The following is a 21,089-nucleotide window of genomic DNA, read 5'->3' on the forward strand; positions in this document are numbered from 1 at the left end:
AACAATTTGCACGAACAAATTTCAAGTAAATTTTATCAGGTAAAATTAACTTGTCAATAACATGTACATTTTACTTAATGTTTTACCTAACAACCCTTAATTAATGAACTAAAAGTTAATCCATTTTCTTTATTTTTGATTTTATATAGATTATTTAAATGAACCAGATAATGTCAAGTTCTTGTTTTAGCTTAAGGAACATTGCTTTTATCAATTTAAATAGTCATATTAGTAAGTCTAATAATCTGATTAGTACATTTTGTGTAACTTTGTTTAATTAAGACATGCATTTCCACTTGGAATGTGCTATATTACTTTATTTTAAGTAAATTGAACCCAAGAGCAAATTTACTTTAAAAATGCTTACTGATCTCAGAGCTTGTGTTAGCACAGCTATGGCTCTCTGAGTAAGTCTTAAACATTAATGCTGATATTAAAAATGCCAAGACCCAACGCATGAGTGCTGTTCCTCTGGAAGGTGGTAAAACTGAAAAAAAATACTCAAAACTCTTTTTAATCTTCAAACTAATTAAGACTAAACTCTAACAAGTCTTTCTCTCAAATTTAATCATCTAAGATTGCTTTTATTTCCAAAATATTCCCCTCTTACCTCAAATTACATCCATTATTAAAACTTACATTATACTAGGTTTACAATGATTAAAGAATATTTAAATATTACAAGTAAATTAATATTAATATGTAACTTTTTCCACTCATTTCATTTATTACATGAAGATATTGTGTAAATATTAAATTTATTGAATTTGACTACACTTAAAAGTCATTTCTTTTGGTGCAGTTTGTCAATTTGTAAATATTCAATAATAATTATTAATATAAATATAAATATAAATAATAATAATAATAATTATTATTATTATTATTATTATTATTATTATTATTATTATTATTATTTTTGTTATTATAATAGTATTATTATTATTATTATTATTATATATTTTTATAATTAATTTTATGTATCATTTATTTATATAATTTTATACATAAATGATGCCTTTCTGGACACCCAAGGTCACCTTACAACAATCTTTTCAGCTTAGTCCCATTATTAATCAGGGGTAGCCACAGCGGAATGAACCACCAACTTATTCAGAATATGTTTTACGCAGTGGATGCCCTTCACTGGGAAACACCCATACACACTTGTTCACACACATACATTATCAGCTTACCCAATTCACCTATACCGCATGTCTTTGGACTGTGGGAAAAACCGCAACGCCCAGAGGAAACCCACGCCAACACAGGGAGAACAAGCAAACTCCTCACACAAATGCCAACTGACCCAGCCAACGCTTAAACCAGTGACCTTCTTGCTGGCGACAGCGCCCATCAACAAACATACTCAAACAAATTAATAAAACAATTAATAAAAAATAAAACATTGTCAGACAAAATTTTAAATAGATGAGAGAAGTTTAAGTATAAACACATGGTAAGTATTACATAGCATGATAAAGTATAGTCATAGGAAAGCCCTCTTAAAAAGATGGGTCTTAACACAAGATTTAAAAGTGTGAAGACTATCACTGAGGCTTGGGTCCAAGGGAAGCGAGTTCCATAGCAGAGGAGCCACAGAGCTAAAATATCTGGCACACATTGTGCTCAATCGAGTGTGAGGTGGCACCAGGGAGAAAGAGTTGGCAGATCTAAGAGGGTATAAATATGGAGAAGTTCGGTAAGATATTCGGGAGCAAGATTGTGAAGTGCCTTGAATGTAAGAAGTAAAATTGTAAAGTCAACACAAAACTTTCTGAAAGCCAGTAAAGCTGATCATTCAAACGAGCTGATTTGATGTTTACATTTGTAATTATGTATTTTTTAGGACTCTTTCAGATTACATACAGTAATTCATATTAATGTCTTTACTGTCTCGTTTGATCAATTCAGTGCATTCTTGCTAAATGAAAATACTGTCAACAACAACGGCATATTGAGTAATAACTGTGCATCATTAAATCACAGAAGAAACAGACTGTCCAATCATAAGGCTGCACTCCCTTGGTCGTTTACTGTAAGCATCTAGGTCATATGTGCACAGTTAATATGTGCATTCCTTAAAAATAATATACTCATCTCTCAGCACAACAAGACATATGGACAAAGAACATGAATATCCTGAGAGGATGTGCGCATGAAGCAAAACAGATGTCAGCGATCATTGGGAATATATTATGTGTGTATGCTTTCAAAGCCTAGCAATGTCATCGGCCTACCATTAGCATGACATACTTTTTAGGGCTGAGCGATATGACAAAAATCTCATACCACAATATAAGACATCTCAAATCCCAACAACAATTATTATAATGATATATTACCTTTTCTGCAAATTTACTGAATAATGTATTGACTACACATTATTATTAGTTATTATTATTATTATTAGTTTAACTAAACATTATTATTACCAACTAAACTAAATGTGATGTTTACAGTATTTGTGGTTTATATGTGATTACCGCTCTTACTTTATTCAAAATTCTTTCAGAAAATAGACTATAAATATAAATATTAAGGACATTTATAACATAAAATAATCCAAAATAATACATAAAAATGCAATCATTGTACTTTCAAGCTATAATCTTGAAATAAAAACTTGTCTCCCTATTCTGTTATTTACATTTCTTTGATTACAGTATAATACTGTATTCATCGAAATGCTAAAAAAATGACCTTCCCTAAAAAAAATTATACCCTGTAGCTTTTCAAGATTTGATTGATTTCGTGGTGGTAATTCCCAGAAATTAGCAGACAACTTTGCAATAAAATATTATATTTATATATCCAGTTGAAGTTAGAATTATTAGCCCCCCTTTGAATTTTTTTTTAACACAGATTGTCGTAAAACTCATCACAGGTAAACATTTTCTCTCATTAACTGAAGGAAAAGAGTTAAGCAAAATCATTTAGCGATTTCATGAACATCATAATACCAGCCATAGGCCTACATGTAAAGCACAAATGATGTCCTTCAATTCGGTCACGTCCGACAGCCATCATCCTTGAACCTATTTCCAATCACTGAACCAATCCTTGAACCAATCATTGTAAGCTGCTTGCTTTTCTGTCTGTTCCATTGTTCTGTTTGCTCACACTATTTTTGCAGTCTGAAGCGCGTCAAACGCACAAAACGCCCAACCTGCACAACAGGATGGCTAATCTTTGCATTGCCTTCGCATGTAAATCACTCGCGGTTCATCTGAGTCTGCTTACTGCACACACAGGCTGCATGTAATTCATTGTTTGTGAGGGCACAGGTGAGACATCATTTTTCGAGAGACACTCAAATACATCACGTGTGCTGCGTATACGACGCCTATACAATAAACGATAAATTGCATACTGAAATAAATATATTTTTATGATATGGTTTGGAATTGGATGCTTTATGAGATTATTCAATTTTTTTTGCAATTATTTTGCGCTTAATTAAGAATTTAGCAGGATCGCAAAAATGTGTGACTTTTTGTTGATTTTGCGCTGGATTCAGCGATCGCGGAACCGCGAAAAACTAGGGGGTCTGGAATAATATGAAATGACAGACTTTTTTTCCATCAGTATACACATTATCCATCCCAGTCTACTTGGAAATACATGCATAGGCCTACATTTTTGTGAAACATCTGGGTACGTTTCGTTGCACATTTCAGATGACAAATCCACTAGAAGGTGCTGTTCACATTTTTTTGAATCTGAAATATTTTGCTTGTGTTACGTTTATTTGTACATTTCAGATATATGTCCTTCCTGTACACATCCACGAGATGGCGGGGCTTGTCATTCAAATCACCAATCGTGAATCACTCACCTTTCCCTAAACCAAACCAATAATTTTTGAAGGCAAACGTAATATAAAAGTTCACTGCGGTCTTGCAATTCTTGGATATTCTGAGACATTAGACACTTTGCCAAAGTCCCAGCAATGGACCCTTTTGACGGGCCTAACTCTAGCCAAAAAAGAGGATTAACCTTAACCTTAGACTTAAAACCCTCCAAAACCTTAGACTTAAAACCCTCCATGTTTCAAAGAGTGGATGGGTGAATTGTATCAAGTCGTTTATCTCAAGAGGATACACTCCTTGGAACCGAAATCACAACACTAATTTCAAACTGTTTATCAATCAGATTTCCTCAAAACTAATTAGTGCTATAACAACAATTTATTGGAACAATTGATCATACTCTGATAATTATATTTGAACATTATGATTGCTTTGATTGGCGAATACCCCCATTTGTTTGTTATTTAGTCCCTTTCATTTATTAAATTACTTTATTTTTATTTTCTGATTTATCACTGGGGTTGCTTTGTTTATACAAGTGAAATTTCTTTGTGCTGTTTTTGTTTTTAAAATTTCACTGCGACTACTGTAAGTATTTTTAACCTTGATTTTGCAACCCGAGGGCTCTGAATCACAAGTACAACTGAATACAAGCTGAGCTACTGAGAGCAAACTGACCAGAAAAGTTGTCCATATGGAGAAAGATAGGAAAGGTAAAAATATTTACAATTATTTCAAATCACCTGTGTTGGGAAAGCTACTTGATTTTTTTAAGCTAAGCTATTTGCTATTTTCCTTTAAATGTAGCTTAACTAAACTAAAAGCTACCCTCTGGCAATAGTAGCAAGCTAAGCTAAAAGATACTTGGGAAAAGTATCTTTTGATTTTCATTTTTAAATCAAACCAACTTAAATCCTCTTCAATTATATCTTAGTGATCAAGAAAACTGTCAATAAAACATATTTACTGCAAATAATATGCTGTAGCAAACAAAAACTATATATAGTATATAGTATAAACCAGGTGTTACACATTTAAAATACTATAGTAATTTATAGTAAAGGGAAATCTTTAGGAATAAGCATTATATTGTATATATATTTACAACTCGTCATTTGTGAATTACACTACATAATGTAGTATCATTACTAACTATAAACTAATAGTAATTACCACAGTATACTTTACCCTTTACTGCAGTAAACTATATATATATAGGTTATACCTCAATAAATCAATGTGAGTACTTCACTTTAGTTCATAAACATTATAGTAATTACTATTACCCTTATTCTCCACGTTCGAGTGGGCGCAGCCATTCAAATATTTTTGGCTCAAGACTTCCGGTCTCATTCACTTCCATTAATTTTTAGACATTAAAAATAGCTCACTTTGCTGCTTGATGTTGCAAACTAATATTTCTTATTATATTATTCTATTTTGTCTATACTGTCATGCAAACACTTCTTTGTAGAGCAAGTAGTTTAACCGTTTTCTGTCCTTTATTATTCCTAGTCATAGGCAACTGAATCGGAAGTTCGAAAACAATCGCAAAAACGAGCGCACTTTCGCATTGAATTATGAGCAAAGCATCAGAATTAAAGATATTTCGTCTTAACGTGTACTTCAAGCGTACAGTATTGTCACAAGGAATCCTGCTTCAGAAATAACTCCTCTCCCTCAGTCATCTTTCCATCAAGCTAATTTCTCATGTTGGCCTAACTGGTTGGACCAGAGCGACCAGAGCGAGAGGTGGCAATAATGCACCAAAGAGTTTGTTGTCAACCACTGTGGGAAGAAGAAGAAATCGTCATCATCATATGGATTTACGTTTATCACCCAGACAACGGCCTCACAGCTCTGTGAATGCCGATGCTGTCACTTAATAATCTGCGATCAGTAATTATAGCTTGTGTGGACGTTACTATTCTACTTGACTGTTGAGAAATCTACTGAGAAATGTAGTTAAGCTATAAGCGTCATTACTTGTAGCAACGCTACTGCCAAAAAGCTCCTACACACCGGGACGCTCTCGTTTGCGTTTATTGTCAGCGTGTTACGAGACATTTTTCCATATTTAAACCCAAGCGATTTTCCCTGTCGTCAAGCAGAAGAGTGTGCAAAATCACTCCTTGACGTTAAATGCAGCTACACAACTTTAAGCGTCCGACACCCGCTTGTAACACAGAAGAAAAGGAAGAGAGGAAGTTCACACGCTTGTTGTTAAAGTTACTTGTGACTCGAACCAGCATAGATGGTTCAAGTAGCAGCTCCAGCTCTAGTGATGAAGAAATGATTATTATTCACAAAGCAATAAGCAGCTCCACATTCATATTGTCTCTGGGCATCTTCTTCAATGTGCGCTCGCATTCACAGTTTTGCGCTTGAGCGCCTCAAAGTTCTGTTTACTGTAACTTTAGCAGCTCCATGCACGTAAACAAAAGTGTTGATCTGATTGGTGGAGAAGGTTTTAATGCGGTGCGTCAAAAAAAAAAAAACGAGCATGAGGCGTTTTTTTTTTAATTATGCTTTTGCGCCTGCCGTTTTGCGCGCTGGTGTGCACGATCAAATTGACGCCCTTTATTTAGTCACGAGGCGTTAAACGTCGAAGGAAAACGCAAGCAAAAACATCTCTGTGTGCATGGGCCTTAAAGGGCCATGAAATCCCCTCGTTTCAGCAGGGTGTTTTCACACCTCTACTTTGGAAAAAGTCAGAAAAGTGGGCGTGTCCAGCTCTGTTTAGGGGGGAGTGTCGGAGGAAGAAAAGTGGGATGGTGTGGGAGTGTCTATTTGGGCACGCGCGAGTTTCAGAGTCAAAATACACACACACACACACACACATACAGGAGAATGTGATGGTGTTTAACCTACATGGACATCTGTAGTCGAATTATTTGCCAAATTATTAAATGTTGGACTTTAACTGCAGTTTGGCTCTTTCATTCAGGGAATTCATTCATGCCCCTCGCGACACACGAGATATTTGATTCGAGGAGCTGCTCTAAGCGTGTATTTTTCATGCAATGTTTTATACCGCACGGCGAATGAGAGAAAAAAAACCCTCTGCATTTCCCAGAAACTTAGATGCACACGACAGGTAGTGTCAGAAAGCCACGCGTGTTATTCCGGTCACTAAATGCGGTAAAAACCCTACACGAGGTTAAAGTTTGGTTGTGGTGCTAACGTGTTTACACTCGGTGCAATAGTTTGTTAGATACGAACAAACTGAATAAACAAAGAGCACTGGTCGCTCACTTACCAAATCTGTAGAGACAGGACAATCACCAGCAACTAGAGCTGCGTCTTTATGAAGAGAATACTACAAACGAATCCAGATCTCAGCGTTTGCAGATGAGAACAGCTCTCAGGTAAACAATAATCCTCCTTAGACACGTAAGTTATTGTTGTCGCGCGTCGCGTACACTGTTAATCCACACGTGAGTCTGAGTTCTCACAGAGAGAAAATGAAAACGAAACTTAACTGCAGCAAACTATAAAAGCAACACTTCACGCTTGTTTTGCCAACACAACGTGGCGTCTCTTTCCTGAAAACACGGTGATAGTAATGAATATTAATGAAGTTGCACAATAGAGCGCGCTGATTGGTTTGAACCAAGCCTTACTCATGCATTAATACAACACACTGTAAGACGTAATAAGACTCACTCTGGCACAGACGCCCAGTCTGCATGCTGGAATACACGCTATTATGTCATGACCGTGACGCAGCTTCAAAAATTCGTTTCAAACAGGAAGTACGAATTTGCTTGAAATAACGCAAAAACAACCAATTTACACTTTTTAGTGAAATATAGGTGTCCTAATAGTGTTTATAGCAGTGTGGGACACATATACGACTGTCAACAGCTCAAAAAATGTGTTTTGGTGTTTCGTGACCCTTTAAGGGCCTACTCACACTATGCCATCCGTACCGTGCCCAGGCCCGTTTCCCGGATCGTTTGAGAAGTGTGAGTGTGCTGAATCGGGCTCAAGCACGGTTCACTTGGCCGGCCCTGGCCCGGTTGGAAGAGGTGTACCTGAGCGCGGTTCACTTGGGACTTGGGCGAAACTGAAAGCGAGACGTGACTTTTAAGGGGCTGTTTCATATGAATTTTTTAATCATTCTTACTGTTCAGTGAACGCAAACTGCCGTAGTTTATTAAAGACGAGAACTCCTCACAGCACGACAGCTGCGCGGCTTCAGCAGACCTCCTCATTCCTGCATCACGAGAGCTTTATGATTATGAGCGCCAAAAGTGGAGGATCTGTTCAGCGAAATATCTATAACTGCATGTCACCGCATCCCTAAGGACTGTTTGACGAAATATTTGACTGCATGTTACTGCATAACAAACGACTGAAACTATATAACTAGAGAAATCTCCACTGTGCTGCTGAGTGAGAGAGCGCTTCTCACTGAACAGCGCAGCAGAGCTGACGTAAGCATGCCGAGGCCCATTTGTGGTGTGAGTGCGGGCCGTCGGGGAAGACGGGAGGGGGGACAAGCGTGCTTTGGCCCGGTTCGAGGCAACTGTACCTAGTGTGACTACGACCTAACACTGCAAATCACAGATATGGTTAGGTTGTTATGTAGTATTAATTTGCTGTTCTGCAAAGAACTGCATGAAAAAAAATCCTTTATTTGTTGATAATATGTCCTTAATATCATAATATGTAATATGTGTAAATATCATTAGTGTGAAAAGAAATAAATGTGGTCATCATACTGCCCCATATTTACCTATAGAAACAGCAGTCAATAAAAGTGTATTATATGCTTAAGTACTTATTTGCCATTTCATCTAAATGTAGGGCAAAGCACTTAATTCCAATGAGCCTCTGCTGATATTGTCATAGCACAGCTGTACTTCAACACTACGTCAACACTACTGTACTTACTCAATTGTAACCGTAACACACAAACAGTGCAGAGACATCGCTGCTGTGGCTGAAGATAACAAGCTTCCCAGTGGTCAAAACATAGTTTTCAGTGACTTCCTCTTTACTGACCAGAAGCTGGAACAAACAACCACCTGAGTCCTCAGCCAACTTCTCCGCTTAATTACAAGGCTCAGCAGTTTAGGCCATGAAAATCCTTCTCCTTGCTTTATTTTTCCCTCTTCCACCATAACACTAAAGTCAGTGAGTGGATCTTTCAGGGAAGGGTTCACTTCTCATGGTCCAGCAAAAGCCAAGCAGTAAACACAGTAATTTAAAGGCACTCTTCTGCTTGAGTGTGATCCTCGGGATTGAGAAGGCCTTGACTTCTCTGTGTAGGAGGATGGAGGAAAAAGCAACTCTTTGCATGCACGTAATGATGACATTTAATGTGTCTATATGTAAAGGGCTTGTGTAATTAATTCTGGTAGGGACACACTGAGTTGATTACTGACTAATGAGATCACTCAGTAACTGTGCTAAATAGATGCTATTGATTATTGCTCGACTACTGTAGTTGTACAATACAGACCATGCTTATTCCTAGAATTGGGATGTGATTTTGTCAGTCTGATTGCTGGTTGATGACGCAAAAAGATGGTTTAAATGGGGTCTGAGTTGTCCACTTTTGACAACCTCCAGAGGTATTTAAAAACACTGGAATAAATTTAATTAAATGGTTATATTTACCAATAGGAATAATAAGAACTTGGTAGTTGAATTAAAAAATTAAATTAATCTTCCATCTACTTGTAAACCAATTGACCAAAACATATCTGAAATAAAATAAAATAAAATAGATAAAATAAAATAAAATAAAATTAAATTAAATTAAATAAAATTAAATACAGGGCCAGGTGAAGTGGTAGTGCAGTGGGTAGCACGTTCACAGCAAGAAGGTCGCTGGTTTGAGCCTCAACTGTGTCACTCGACATTTCAGTGTGGAGTTTGCATGTTCTCCCTGTGTTGGTGTGGGTTTCCTCTGGGTGCTCCGGTTTCCCCCACAAGTTTAAAGACATGCTGTACAGGTGAATTGGGAAAGCTAAATGTCCATAGTGTATGTGTGTGGATGAGAGTGTATGGGTGTTTCCCAGTGATGGGTTGCCACTGAAGGGGGCATCTGCTATGAAAAACAAATGCTGGATAAGTTGGTGGTTGACTGCGATGTGGCGACGTCAGATTAATAAAGGGACTAAGCCGAAAAGAAAATGAATGAATGAATGAATGAAAATACAGATGGAACTAGCTTCAGAGAGTCTATTTTAAAATAAACAAAATCTAATCAAATCAAATACAATACAGGTGCAAAAAGCTTCAGAGATTATATAAAATAAAATAAAATAAAATAAAATAAAATAAAATAAAATAAAATAAAATAAAATAAAATAAAATAAAATAAAATAAAGATAAGATAAGATAAGCTACGATAAGATGAGATAAGAAAAGATAAGACAAAACAAAACAAAACAAAACAAAACAAAACAAAACAAAACAAAACAAAACAAAACAAATAATGCAAAATAATGCAAAATTGTGAATGTTTATATGCAGGCAGTTAAAAATGATCCACAAAATTTTTTTGAAAAGGTCAAATGTAAGCTTAACTTTGAACATTTGAAAGTTTAAAATTGGTGACTAGTTATAAAGTGATGGAACTGACATTATATATGTTATATTACATTATATATATATATTATTTAACAGAAACAATTAATCAATTGATTTGTTGTGATTTATTCACAAAAAAATATTGGAATTCAATGTCCTGCCAAAATTAATTTAATTTAGTTTAATTTATTTAATACTATTTTTAAATCCTTAATGTTTAAGTAAATTTATGCATCACAAAATAATAATAATGTACAGAATGAATAGGGACATTAATCTTTAGATTTTTTATTTAAAAGTGTTATTTAATTTTTAGTGGCTTTAAGTGTTAGATAACAGCTAAAACATGAATGAACAAAATGTAAATTAAATGTAGAAACTAAAATGTAAAAACAAGTGAAACAAATTTTATAAAAATTAAAAAAAACCATATCCACTGGTAGCTGATATTGTAGTAAAAAATTGTGTTTCACCTTCCTAGTACACATATCTGTATCATGTTTATGATTCCTTAAGTAGTAAATGACCCCTAATAAACACGATTTCCATGACAAAGATAATACACTGAGTAGATAAATAGACAAACGGCCTTGACTACTGTTATTGTTAGCAGGACATGGAATGCAAGTTAAATTAGATTACAATATTTTGACAAGGTCTATTTGAAACAGACAATCTCACACACATACACACTTTTACGAGCAGACATCCCAGAAAATGAAACAGCCTGCAAATCAAATGAAAGAGTACATAACCATGATACAAGCATGATGACAGAGCGCAGAAATCCAGTCTAATTGTATCAGCAGAACAGTGCTGTCACTATCCCATAATAATGACACACTGCAGATTCATGGAGACCCAGGGAAATGCTTACAAAACCCGCTTTATGCTTCTTGCCCTCAAGGCACGGGCCTGGCACAGGAACGCATCATTTCATCATTTATGAGCATGTTTAGTTTAATTTCTTGTCAGGAAATCCATTAACTTTTTCACCCGTCTGTGTGGGATGCAACTAATTCAGCATTAAAACCGAAACAGTAACACCCTGAAGACAGAGAACGAAGCTTCAGCCAAGGCTGACACATGCCAAGCGTAAGCAACATGATAACAAGATTTTCATTTGTTCTTTAATCTGTTTCAATTAGAGCTGTCTAAAGATTAATCACGATTGATCACATGCAAAATTAAAGCTTGCATTTACATAATATATTATATGTGTACTGTACATGTTTATTTTGTATGTACAGTGGGGGAAATAAATATTAAACAAATAAAATGTATTTCTTAAATTGACATTGACTTGAAATTTTCACCAGATGTTGATAACAAACAAAGAAATATATACAGTTAGGTTCATAAATATTTGTATATCGACACAATTCCAACATTTTTGGCTCTATACACCAACACAACTGAATTGAACATGTGCTTTAACTGCAGACTTTAATTTATGGGTATTTCTAATCTAAAATCAGGTGAATGCTGTAGGAAGTACAACGGTTTGCTTATGTGCCTCCCACTAAATAATAATCATAAATCAAGTTTTCACTTTTTAATACTTGGTTGCAAATCTTTTGCAGTCAATTACAGTCTGAAGTCTGGAATGCACAGACATCACCAGATGCTGGGTTTTTATTCCTGTTGGTGCTCTACCAGGTCTCAACTGCAACAGTCTTTAGTTCCTGCTTGTTCTTAAGGCATTTTTCCTTCTGTTTTGTCTTCAGCAAGTGAAATGCAAGCTTAATCGAAGGTAGGTCAGGCGATTGACTTGCATAACATTCCACTTCTTTTCCTTTACAAACTCTTTGGTTTCTTTGGCAGTATGCTTTGGGTCATTCTCCATCTGCACTGTGAAGCACCATCCAATGAGTTCTGAAGTATTTGACTTAATATGAGCAGATGATATTGCCTGAAACACTTCAGAATTCATCAGCAGTCACATCATAAATAAATACAAGAGAACCAGTTCCATTCACAGCCATTCACGCCATGTCACTACTGCCGCCATGCTTCACTGCTTATCATAAGCAGTTATTTTCCTACTCCATGCTCTTCTCTTCCCATCACTCTGGTATAAGTTGATCTTGATCTCATCTGTCCATAGGATGTTGTTCCAGCAATGTGAAGGCTTTTTTAGAACTCTATTCTGGCCTTCCTGTTTTTGAATCTCACCAATGGTTTACATCTTGTGATGATACCTCTATGTATTCACTCCGGTGAAGTCTTCTCTTGATTGTTGACACTGACACACATACACCTACCATCTGGAGAGTGTTCTTGATCTGGCCAACAGTTGTGAAGGGGGTTTTCTTCACTGGGGAAATAATTCTGTGGTCGTCCACCACAGTTGTTTCCGTGGTCTTCCGGGTCTTTAGGTGCTGCTGAGCTCACTGGTGAGCTTTTTCTTGTTAGGAATGTTCCAAACAGTTGTGTTGGTCATGCCTAATGTTTTTGATTTCTCTCTGCTGGGTTTATTTTGTTTGTTCAGCCTAATGATTGCTTGCTTGACTGATAGTGACAGCTCTTTGGATCTCATCTTGAGAGTTGACAGTAACAGATTCCAAATGCAAATAGCACACTTGAAATGAACTCTGGACCTTTTATCTGCTCATTGTAATTGGGAAAATGAGGGAATAACACACCTGGCCATGTTTAGAAGCCAATTGTTCAATTATTTTGGGCCCTTAACAAGTGGGAAGCACATATGCAAACTGTTGTAATTTCTACAGCATTCACCTGATTTGGATATAAATACCCTCAAATTAAAGCTGACAGTCTACAGTTAAAGCACATCTTGTGTTTCATTTCAAATCCATTGTGTTGGTGTATGAGGCCCAAAAATGTTAGAATTGTGTCGATGTCCAAATATTTATGGACCTAACTGTATATGAAAAGAAAACAAATCTAATTAGTTTACAAATTAAGTTATGTGTAATAAAATGAAATGACACAAGGAAAAACTATTGTACACATGAAGAAAGTGAGCTGTAGAGATATGGAAAGCTCAGAAAGCAGCTGAAATCTCTCAGTTGTTTTTCAGCAACCCTCTGCCCTTTGTCATTGTAAATTAATATGAGCTGCTTCAGTCCAACATCTACATTAGCACGATGATGAAGATAAAACCAGGGAGGACATTTCAGCAAGACAATGACACAAAATACAGCCAAGGAAGCTCTCAAATGCTTTCGGAGAAAGAAAATCAAGCTGTAAAATGGCTCAGCCAATCCCCTGATCCAGTAGAAAATACAAATGAGTATGAGTGTAAACGTGAGAGTGTGTGGGTGTTTCTCAGTACTGGGTTGCAGCTGGAAGAGCATCTGCTGCACAAAACACATGCCGGAATAGTTGGTGGTTCATTCCACTATGGTGACCCCTGATCAGTAAGGAACTAAGGTGAAAGAAAATAAATGAATGAATGAATAAATATCTAAAGGTAAAAATTGTTGTTTTGTACCATATGTTTTATTTCTATAAGCCCAGCATGTTTTTGTTTAAACTTTATTTTAGATGCAATTATAATCAGCAAAAAAAAATTTATATCAAACAAATAACATAACATATAAATATTATAAAAAATAAATGAAACAAATTATTTTTTAAAGCATCCAAACTGTTACTTAAAACTCATGAATGTAGAGATTAGACGACTCTTTCAACGAAAACAGAATCAAATCAAAAACTTGCTGGAGGCTTTTTAAAGTATTTCGGCCTGTGATTTTGACTTTGAGCACAGCGTTAGAGATAAGACAAGTGCTGGAACATCCGCTCAGCAAAAATGATTTTGAACCGACTCCTAATCCAAGAAAACATTCCCCTCGTTCAGCAGTAAATTCAGCTGTGTGGATACTAAAAGTTGTTACATAAGCAAACCTTGGTAAAACAAGCAGCCATGGCCATGATCAAGTACAGCGGGAGTTTATTGTTCTGTGCTTACTGGTGAAATTACTTTTAGCCAATCAATGTGCAGCTATTCTGGGCAGCTAGTCTCAGAGTTTAAAGTTTGTTGAAGGAACACAGTTAAACATTAGAGTTTTACTGTTTTTGAATCCATTCAGCTGATTTCTGGGTCTGGATGCACTTTTAGCTTAGCTTAGCATAGATCATGGAATCAGATTAAACCATTAGCATCTCGCTGAAATATGGCCAAAGAGCTGCTGGTCCAACTTTATATTAATTGGCCTTAACAAATCTGTACTTACACTGAATTTACAAGTTTGTTACAATATACTCAATGCGTACATACATACTTTTACATTGTACTTATGCTTGATTAAATACATGCATGTAATTACATCTGTTATTAATTTCTGTAGTTACATCTACAACTACATTGTTGACCATCCTTTACACCTTAACTCACCCTTAAACCTACCCATACCGCCAAACTTGTCTCTAACAGTTTGCATGTTCTCCCCGTGTTGGCGTGAGTTTCCTCTGGGTGCTCCAGTTTCCCCCCATAGTCCTAAGATATGCGCTAGAAGTCAATTGGATGAACTAAATTAGGCACTCAATCAAAAACGAATCACAGTTTGAAATGTTACGATTAGTTAATTGCAAGAAGCTGCAATATAAAATAAATATGTTTCTGCGGTGGTGTCATGAGGCATAGCAGACATGTTATCAGTTGTCATGAACTATGCCATTACATGAGAAGAAACAAGTGAATCTTGCGTCACGAAGCCCATTTGTCGCTTATGAATACCCACGACACCCTATGTCAAGGATATTTTTAAGAGCTGTCACAGAATTGTTGCCACGGCTCTCAGATTATTGAGCTGAAGCTTGAATTAAATGAAATCAGCATAAAACTTAAATTTAATCGCAAATAAAATTCAATCGCAATATCTGTCAAAAAAACACAATTAGATATTACTTGGTGCAGCTGGAAGGGTATCAGCTACATAAAACATACCCCGGAATAGTAGGCGGTTAATTTTGCTGTGGCGACCCTTGATAAATTAGAGACTAAAACTAAGGAAAATGAATGAATGAATGAATGAATGAATGAATGAATGAATGAATGACTGAAAGAACAAATAAACGAACGAATGAAGTTGGATCTGCACATTTAACTTGTAAACAAATTAGGGCTAAACAAAATATCGTTTCAGGATCAATAATGCAATGTGTGCATCTGCAATAGTGACACCGCAGGATCTGCAATGTCAACTTGGGATTATAATTAACCATGAACGGTTCAGTACACCATTTGTGGAGTCACTGTAACTTTGAACTATATAGTGGGAAATATATTTACTTGAAAGTGTTTTCAAGGCCTGCGAGTGTAATATTTAAAGCAAATTTAAACCATTTGGGCAGAAGAAATGATAAAGTTTCCCGCTTTAACGAAGATTCATTGTTTTGAATTATTCAATAAATGAAGATGACTAGGTTTATTTTAATTTTAATAAGTGAAGTTCTTTACTAGGGTTGTGCGATCAATTAAATCAAATCATGTTTTGAAATGTTGTGATTAGCTAACCACAAGAGGCTACGATATGAAATATATATATGTATTGTTTAATTTCCCTCACCCAGAGCAAATGCTTTCATGGCATCTGTGTGTGACAGTTTGACAATCAGAATTGTGCAACCGAACTATGTGAAACGGCTACAAAATAAAAAACAAAACAAAAAGGAAACCGCGGATGAGTGGAATGATGGCGTCTGACGCTTCAGAAGCATTATTAGATGAATTCTTATCAAAGAAAAACATGACATCGGTAATATGGGATTATTTTAGTTTCAAAGTCACAAAAAGTGAAAGATTAATGTTTTTATAACTTCATATGTATTTCGCGTGCATTCACGGCTCGCAATGCACGTATGTGCATCATCTGTAGTGACTGACTGTAATGTACTATACTATACAAATATAATTTGTCATTTCATTTTCACAGGACAGTTATATATAGATGCACGAGTTGCAGAGTTTTAAAGCAGTTTAACGATTTAAAAGCTCCCTATTGGATATTATGTCATTCAATGCGACTATACGCATGATGGAGAGCTTACAACCTACTAACTGCAGTTTGCTTAAAGAACATGTTAACAAATTTAGTTTCAAACTAGCTAGTTACAAAGCCCCTAGCGTGGACTTTACCTTCCAATTTAAGAAAGAACTTACAAACAGCTGGTGTAACTCTACCCAGGAGATAACTAATGCCATAAACGCACTACTTCGCTAAAGACCGTGTCTGCCTTTTAATGCAGTGACCAAAGAGGGATTTAAAAAAAACGTATCTAAATGCAGGATAGGAGATATATTTTGGATATATTTTAAATTTTGGAGTACCACAGCTGTACGTTTAACGTCATGATATTTTGTAAAGCATCTGTGATCGTTATTTTGTTTTAGACAATATAAATATATTAAATATAAGCTACAGAAAGGCTCTTATAAACCATGTTAGTTATCTAAGTGTTTTGTATTTTTATAATCATAATTTTGTTTGTATAATAATTTATTTGTATAAAAACTGTTTGCTCTTAGAAAAAATGAGTTTAATTTCTGAATATTTTAAATAAATTTGAGTAAATGTTTATGGTAATACTTTTTTCAGTTCCTTTTTTTAAAACTTTTTTTAAAAGCATTTTAGCCGTACGAAGTTACAATACAGATTATTGAGCTAAAGTTTGACTACAAAATTAAATCACAAATTAAATTATCTATAAAAAAAAAACGCAATTAGATCCAATTGCGTACGATCTAATTCATACATTTTAGTACGATTTGCTCATCCCCCAATGACGGTTGGGTTTAGGGGTGGGGTTAGGTGCCACGCCTCCTTTTTAAAACCGTACAATTTCTTACGACTGAACTTGTATGAATTTGTACGAATTAGCCACTAAACTGCCAAAACGTAAAATACTTACGTTTTCTTGAGAGATCAGGCTGAATTAGATAAATTCCCCAAATCGCACAAACCATTTTCTGTACCTATATATAGTCCCCAAATCGCACAGCCCTATTCTGTACCTCAATATTCCATTGAAAACCATAAAGTGCTATTATTTTGTTTTCATCTTTGCTTTAATTTGCTTGTTTTTTTAAATATATTTTATAGAGATGCACTCCCCTACAAATTCATCCCAAAACAATGTAAAACTTGTAAAGTTTAGTTCTTCTTTACTTAAGTCATATTGCGTAATTATTTTTATATTGCAATTAATATTTCAGAAATACAAAATATCACAATGTCAGTTTTTTTAAATATATCTTGTAGTCCTAATCTAGACCAAAAAAAAAAGGCTTTCAACCATGTCACTATTTATGAGTCACAGCAGTTTCCACATGCCTTCAACGCTCTGTCCTCAGCTATGTGAAGCACGGATGAAGTGGCAGTTATAAATTGATCAGTTGATCAAACAGCATTATTTCCAGAGCCAATGGGATTAAGGGGATTACGGAGCAGGCATCACTGGAGAAGGAGGGGTGTGTTGAGTCAGACCGGCTTCCCACCATCCCTCTCTCTTCCCCCCACACTCTTCATTATCCCGATCATTTGAGATTTGGGCAAGGAAAGGGGGTGATTCAGCACTGAGAGGTGTAATCCCGCTTTCTCTCTGAGGGTGCGATTGAAGAGAGGGGGGCAGATGCTTGGGATCGGCACTTGAAAGGGGGCTCGTTACTCGTGCAATGGTTTGGCCTCATTGATTTTAGCCAGCGCATAGATCTTTTACAGCTTCCTGACAAATAAGGTTAGCCCAGCCAGCTTGCATTACTGTACAGCGGTGCCTGCAAGTGGAACTGAGTGCAAACTAACCACATTTAAAGCCATTATACGAGCGTGTTAAATAGCACCACTATTTCCTTACAAGTAATTCACTCATGCATGTGGAATAATGACAATTTGCACTTTTGCATGCGTTTTCAAAAATGTGCAGGCATTACGTTTCCCAAATCTAATTGCTTGTGAAAACAGATCATCATTGACTCTACTAGTTAAAAACGGCCCGTCAATTACACCCTAATTTGAATAGCTTCACATTATTGCCATTTTAAATGTTCCTCTTTTATGTTTAATACTCTCATTTCCTCTTTTAGTACACTTCACATTGTCTTATTTCTGAAAAATGTATGCTTTCTAAATTTCTCACTTAAATTATGAGAATCTGCTCATTATGGAAACTAAACACCTATTACAATATAGGTTGCTTTTAAACACGTGGTTCTGGAGATGCGCGAAATTCAGATGGAGGACAGGAAGTAAATAAACTGAATGGGAGATACAGTGGAAAGTCCATATGTTTGCTTTTTATACCATATTTCAAGGATATATAAATAGAAAATGTGACTAATAGAATTAGAATTAGAATATGTTGAGCATGATCCTTATATCATGAAGAGGACCAAGTTTTCTACTGAACTTAAATATATTTGCCTGCCATCGAGGCGGTAGATACTGTATAAGCTATTGTGTTACATGAAAAAATAAATACTATATTTTATGGTAGGATACTATAGATAATTACTTGAATTAAACTGTCGTAGCAATTATATTGTTGCTGTTGTACAACAAAGCTGTACACTGTAAAAGATTATATGACCAATTAGTCCTGACAGCATGAGTTTTTACATCATTGTAACTTACTAAACTAAGTTAATCATGTTTTAAATTAATTTTAGAAGTTACGCAAGCTGTTTTAAGTCAGTTTAACATAATATAAGTTCAATGGACTCATAACGATCATTTGAGTCAGCTTAAAAATGTAAGGCAACCAGGATGTTTTTACAGTATAGTAATAAACAAATTATATTAGGCTTCAGTTTTTTTATGCTATAATTATACACGATCACAATGCAGTTTATCAGTTTACTATATTACAGTATTCTTGTACACATTATACACTTTACTATGTAGTCCAAAACATGTTTATTATATATTACTAGGGATGTAACGGTATCAGAATTTCACGGTACGGTAATACCTCGGTATGAATGTCACGGTACGGTATTTATTGAATCATTTACAGGAAAAAACAAAACTTATGAAAATACTTCAAAAAAGTGCCAAAAGTGTCAATGACATACAAATTAGCCATCTATCTGTAAGCTTTGAAACAGGAACTTCAATTTTAATAACAAAAAAATATTAAACCATTTAAAAATAAATAAAGTTTCAATTTAGTATTGTTGAAAACTCATCACATTCAACATTTAATCACTCACTCACTCACTTAGATAGAGATGGGTTTAAAGGAAAATTATCATATAAATATAATCTGGTAAAAGCTGATATCTCTGGGCATTTACAATGTCCCCTGCAACAGAAAAAAACCCCTCTCATTTGGGACTGAGGTTTCTGGGACAAGAGAGATATGACTTGGCCCAGGTTGACAGCAGTGGGTAACGTTGTGCATTGTCTTTCCCCCACTTGAGAGGACAAACCATGAGTAAGATAGAGGTCTCATGTCTGCATCAATCTGAACAGTGTGCTGACAACACCGCTATTCAGTACACGCGCGACAACACAGCTGATAAGAACTCGCGCGACAACACAGCTGATAAGAACTCGCGCGACAACACAGCTGATAAGAACTCGCGTGACAACACAGCTGATAAGAACTCGCGCGACAACACAGCTGATAAGAACTCGCGCGACAACACCGCTATTCAGTACGCGCGCGGCGACAACACCCGCTTTAAAGTTTTTCAGCTCTTTTTCATCCCTGCTTCTAGCAGCACACTCCATTTCCGCATTACTGGATCTGTAGCGACAACAGACCGCAAGGGATGATGGTCAAGCATGGGCTGATGGGAATTGTAGTTTTCGCTACCTCCCGTTCGCTTCATTCGCCTGAGCAAATTTTCTCAGAAGACCTATATTTTTACCGAGTCATGCGACTTCGGTAATATCGAAAAAAATTAATATTGCGGTATGACGGTATTTACAATACCGTTACATCCCTATATATTACTGTAGTTTTTTCCCCATGCAGATCTTCCAGACAAAATAACAGATGAAAGCATACACGGGCAGGGACGCTTAGTCTACATTATTATTTATTTATTTTTGCAAGGGGGACAGTGCTCCACAATAATAACCGTCTAGTTTTGTCTTAAGGGTTGCATTTCTTTTTTTTTTCTTCAGTCAACGAACTTACCATCAACAAACATTCACCACTGCTATGCATATTGCATATAGACGTTAACGTTTCGGTAATTCGACCAAAACGCCAGTGAAGACTTGGATTATTGCAAAACAAGACGGAGATTTCATTGCAGTAAATTACATATTTATATTCTGCTGAATTTTGTATAAGTGTGGTGGTGTTTGTATCTGATTCACATTCACATATTTATACACATAGCTAGGCCTGTGTTTAATCTTTATTCTGGCTGTCAAATTAATTACTGTGTTCAAAAAAGTGTGTACACATGGATGTATTGAATGTTTTTACATGCTGCATTTTCTTCTGTTTCTTTCCTTGAACTTTCCCCCCTTTATGGGCAAAAACTTTTGGAAGTCTTCAAAAGCTGTTCGGCATTTCTTATATTGGCTAATTTAAGCAATTATAAACAACATAAAACAGAAACATTTTGATGTTCTAATAGCGCATCCTACGCAGAAGAATCACTTCCAACTCTCCATCTAAGTCTTGCGCTTCATCAATGATGTCATTTAAAAATAACCTATTGGACATTCAGCATCAAGGCTTTCAAAAACCCCAGCAATTGCCCCAACTATTACATGTCTATATGAATTCCGTTTTAATGGAATTTAA

General features: G+C 35.8%; 1 protein-coding gene and 1 long non-coding RNA gene across 5 annotated transcripts in view; one reads left to right on the forward strand and one right to left on the reverse strand.

The window, feature by feature from the left end:
* plxnb1a (plexin b1a) overlaps positions 1-21,089 on the reverse strand; it is a 199,131-nt gene that overhangs the window by 161,136 nt on the left and 16,906 nt on the right. The window lies entirely within an intron of this gene.
* LOC147838166 (uncharacterized) overlaps positions 1-21,089 on the forward strand; it is a 148,051-nt gene that overhangs the window by 78,246 nt on the left and 48,716 nt on the right. Inside the window, exon 2 of the long non-coding RNA XR_015523258.1 lies at positions 12,041-12,432. This is a non-coding gene — a long non-coding RNA (uncharacterized LOC147838166). The remainder of the gene's footprint in view (positions 1-12,040; positions 12,433-21,089) is intronic.

The sequence above is a fragment of the Danio rerio genome, chromosome 23, assembly GCF_052040795.2.
Source record: "Danio rerio strain M-AB ecotype USA chromosome 23, GRCz13ab, whole genome shotgun sequence".
Lineage (NCBI taxonomy): Eukaryota > Metazoa > Chordata > Actinopteri > Cypriniformes > Danionidae > Danio > Danio rerio.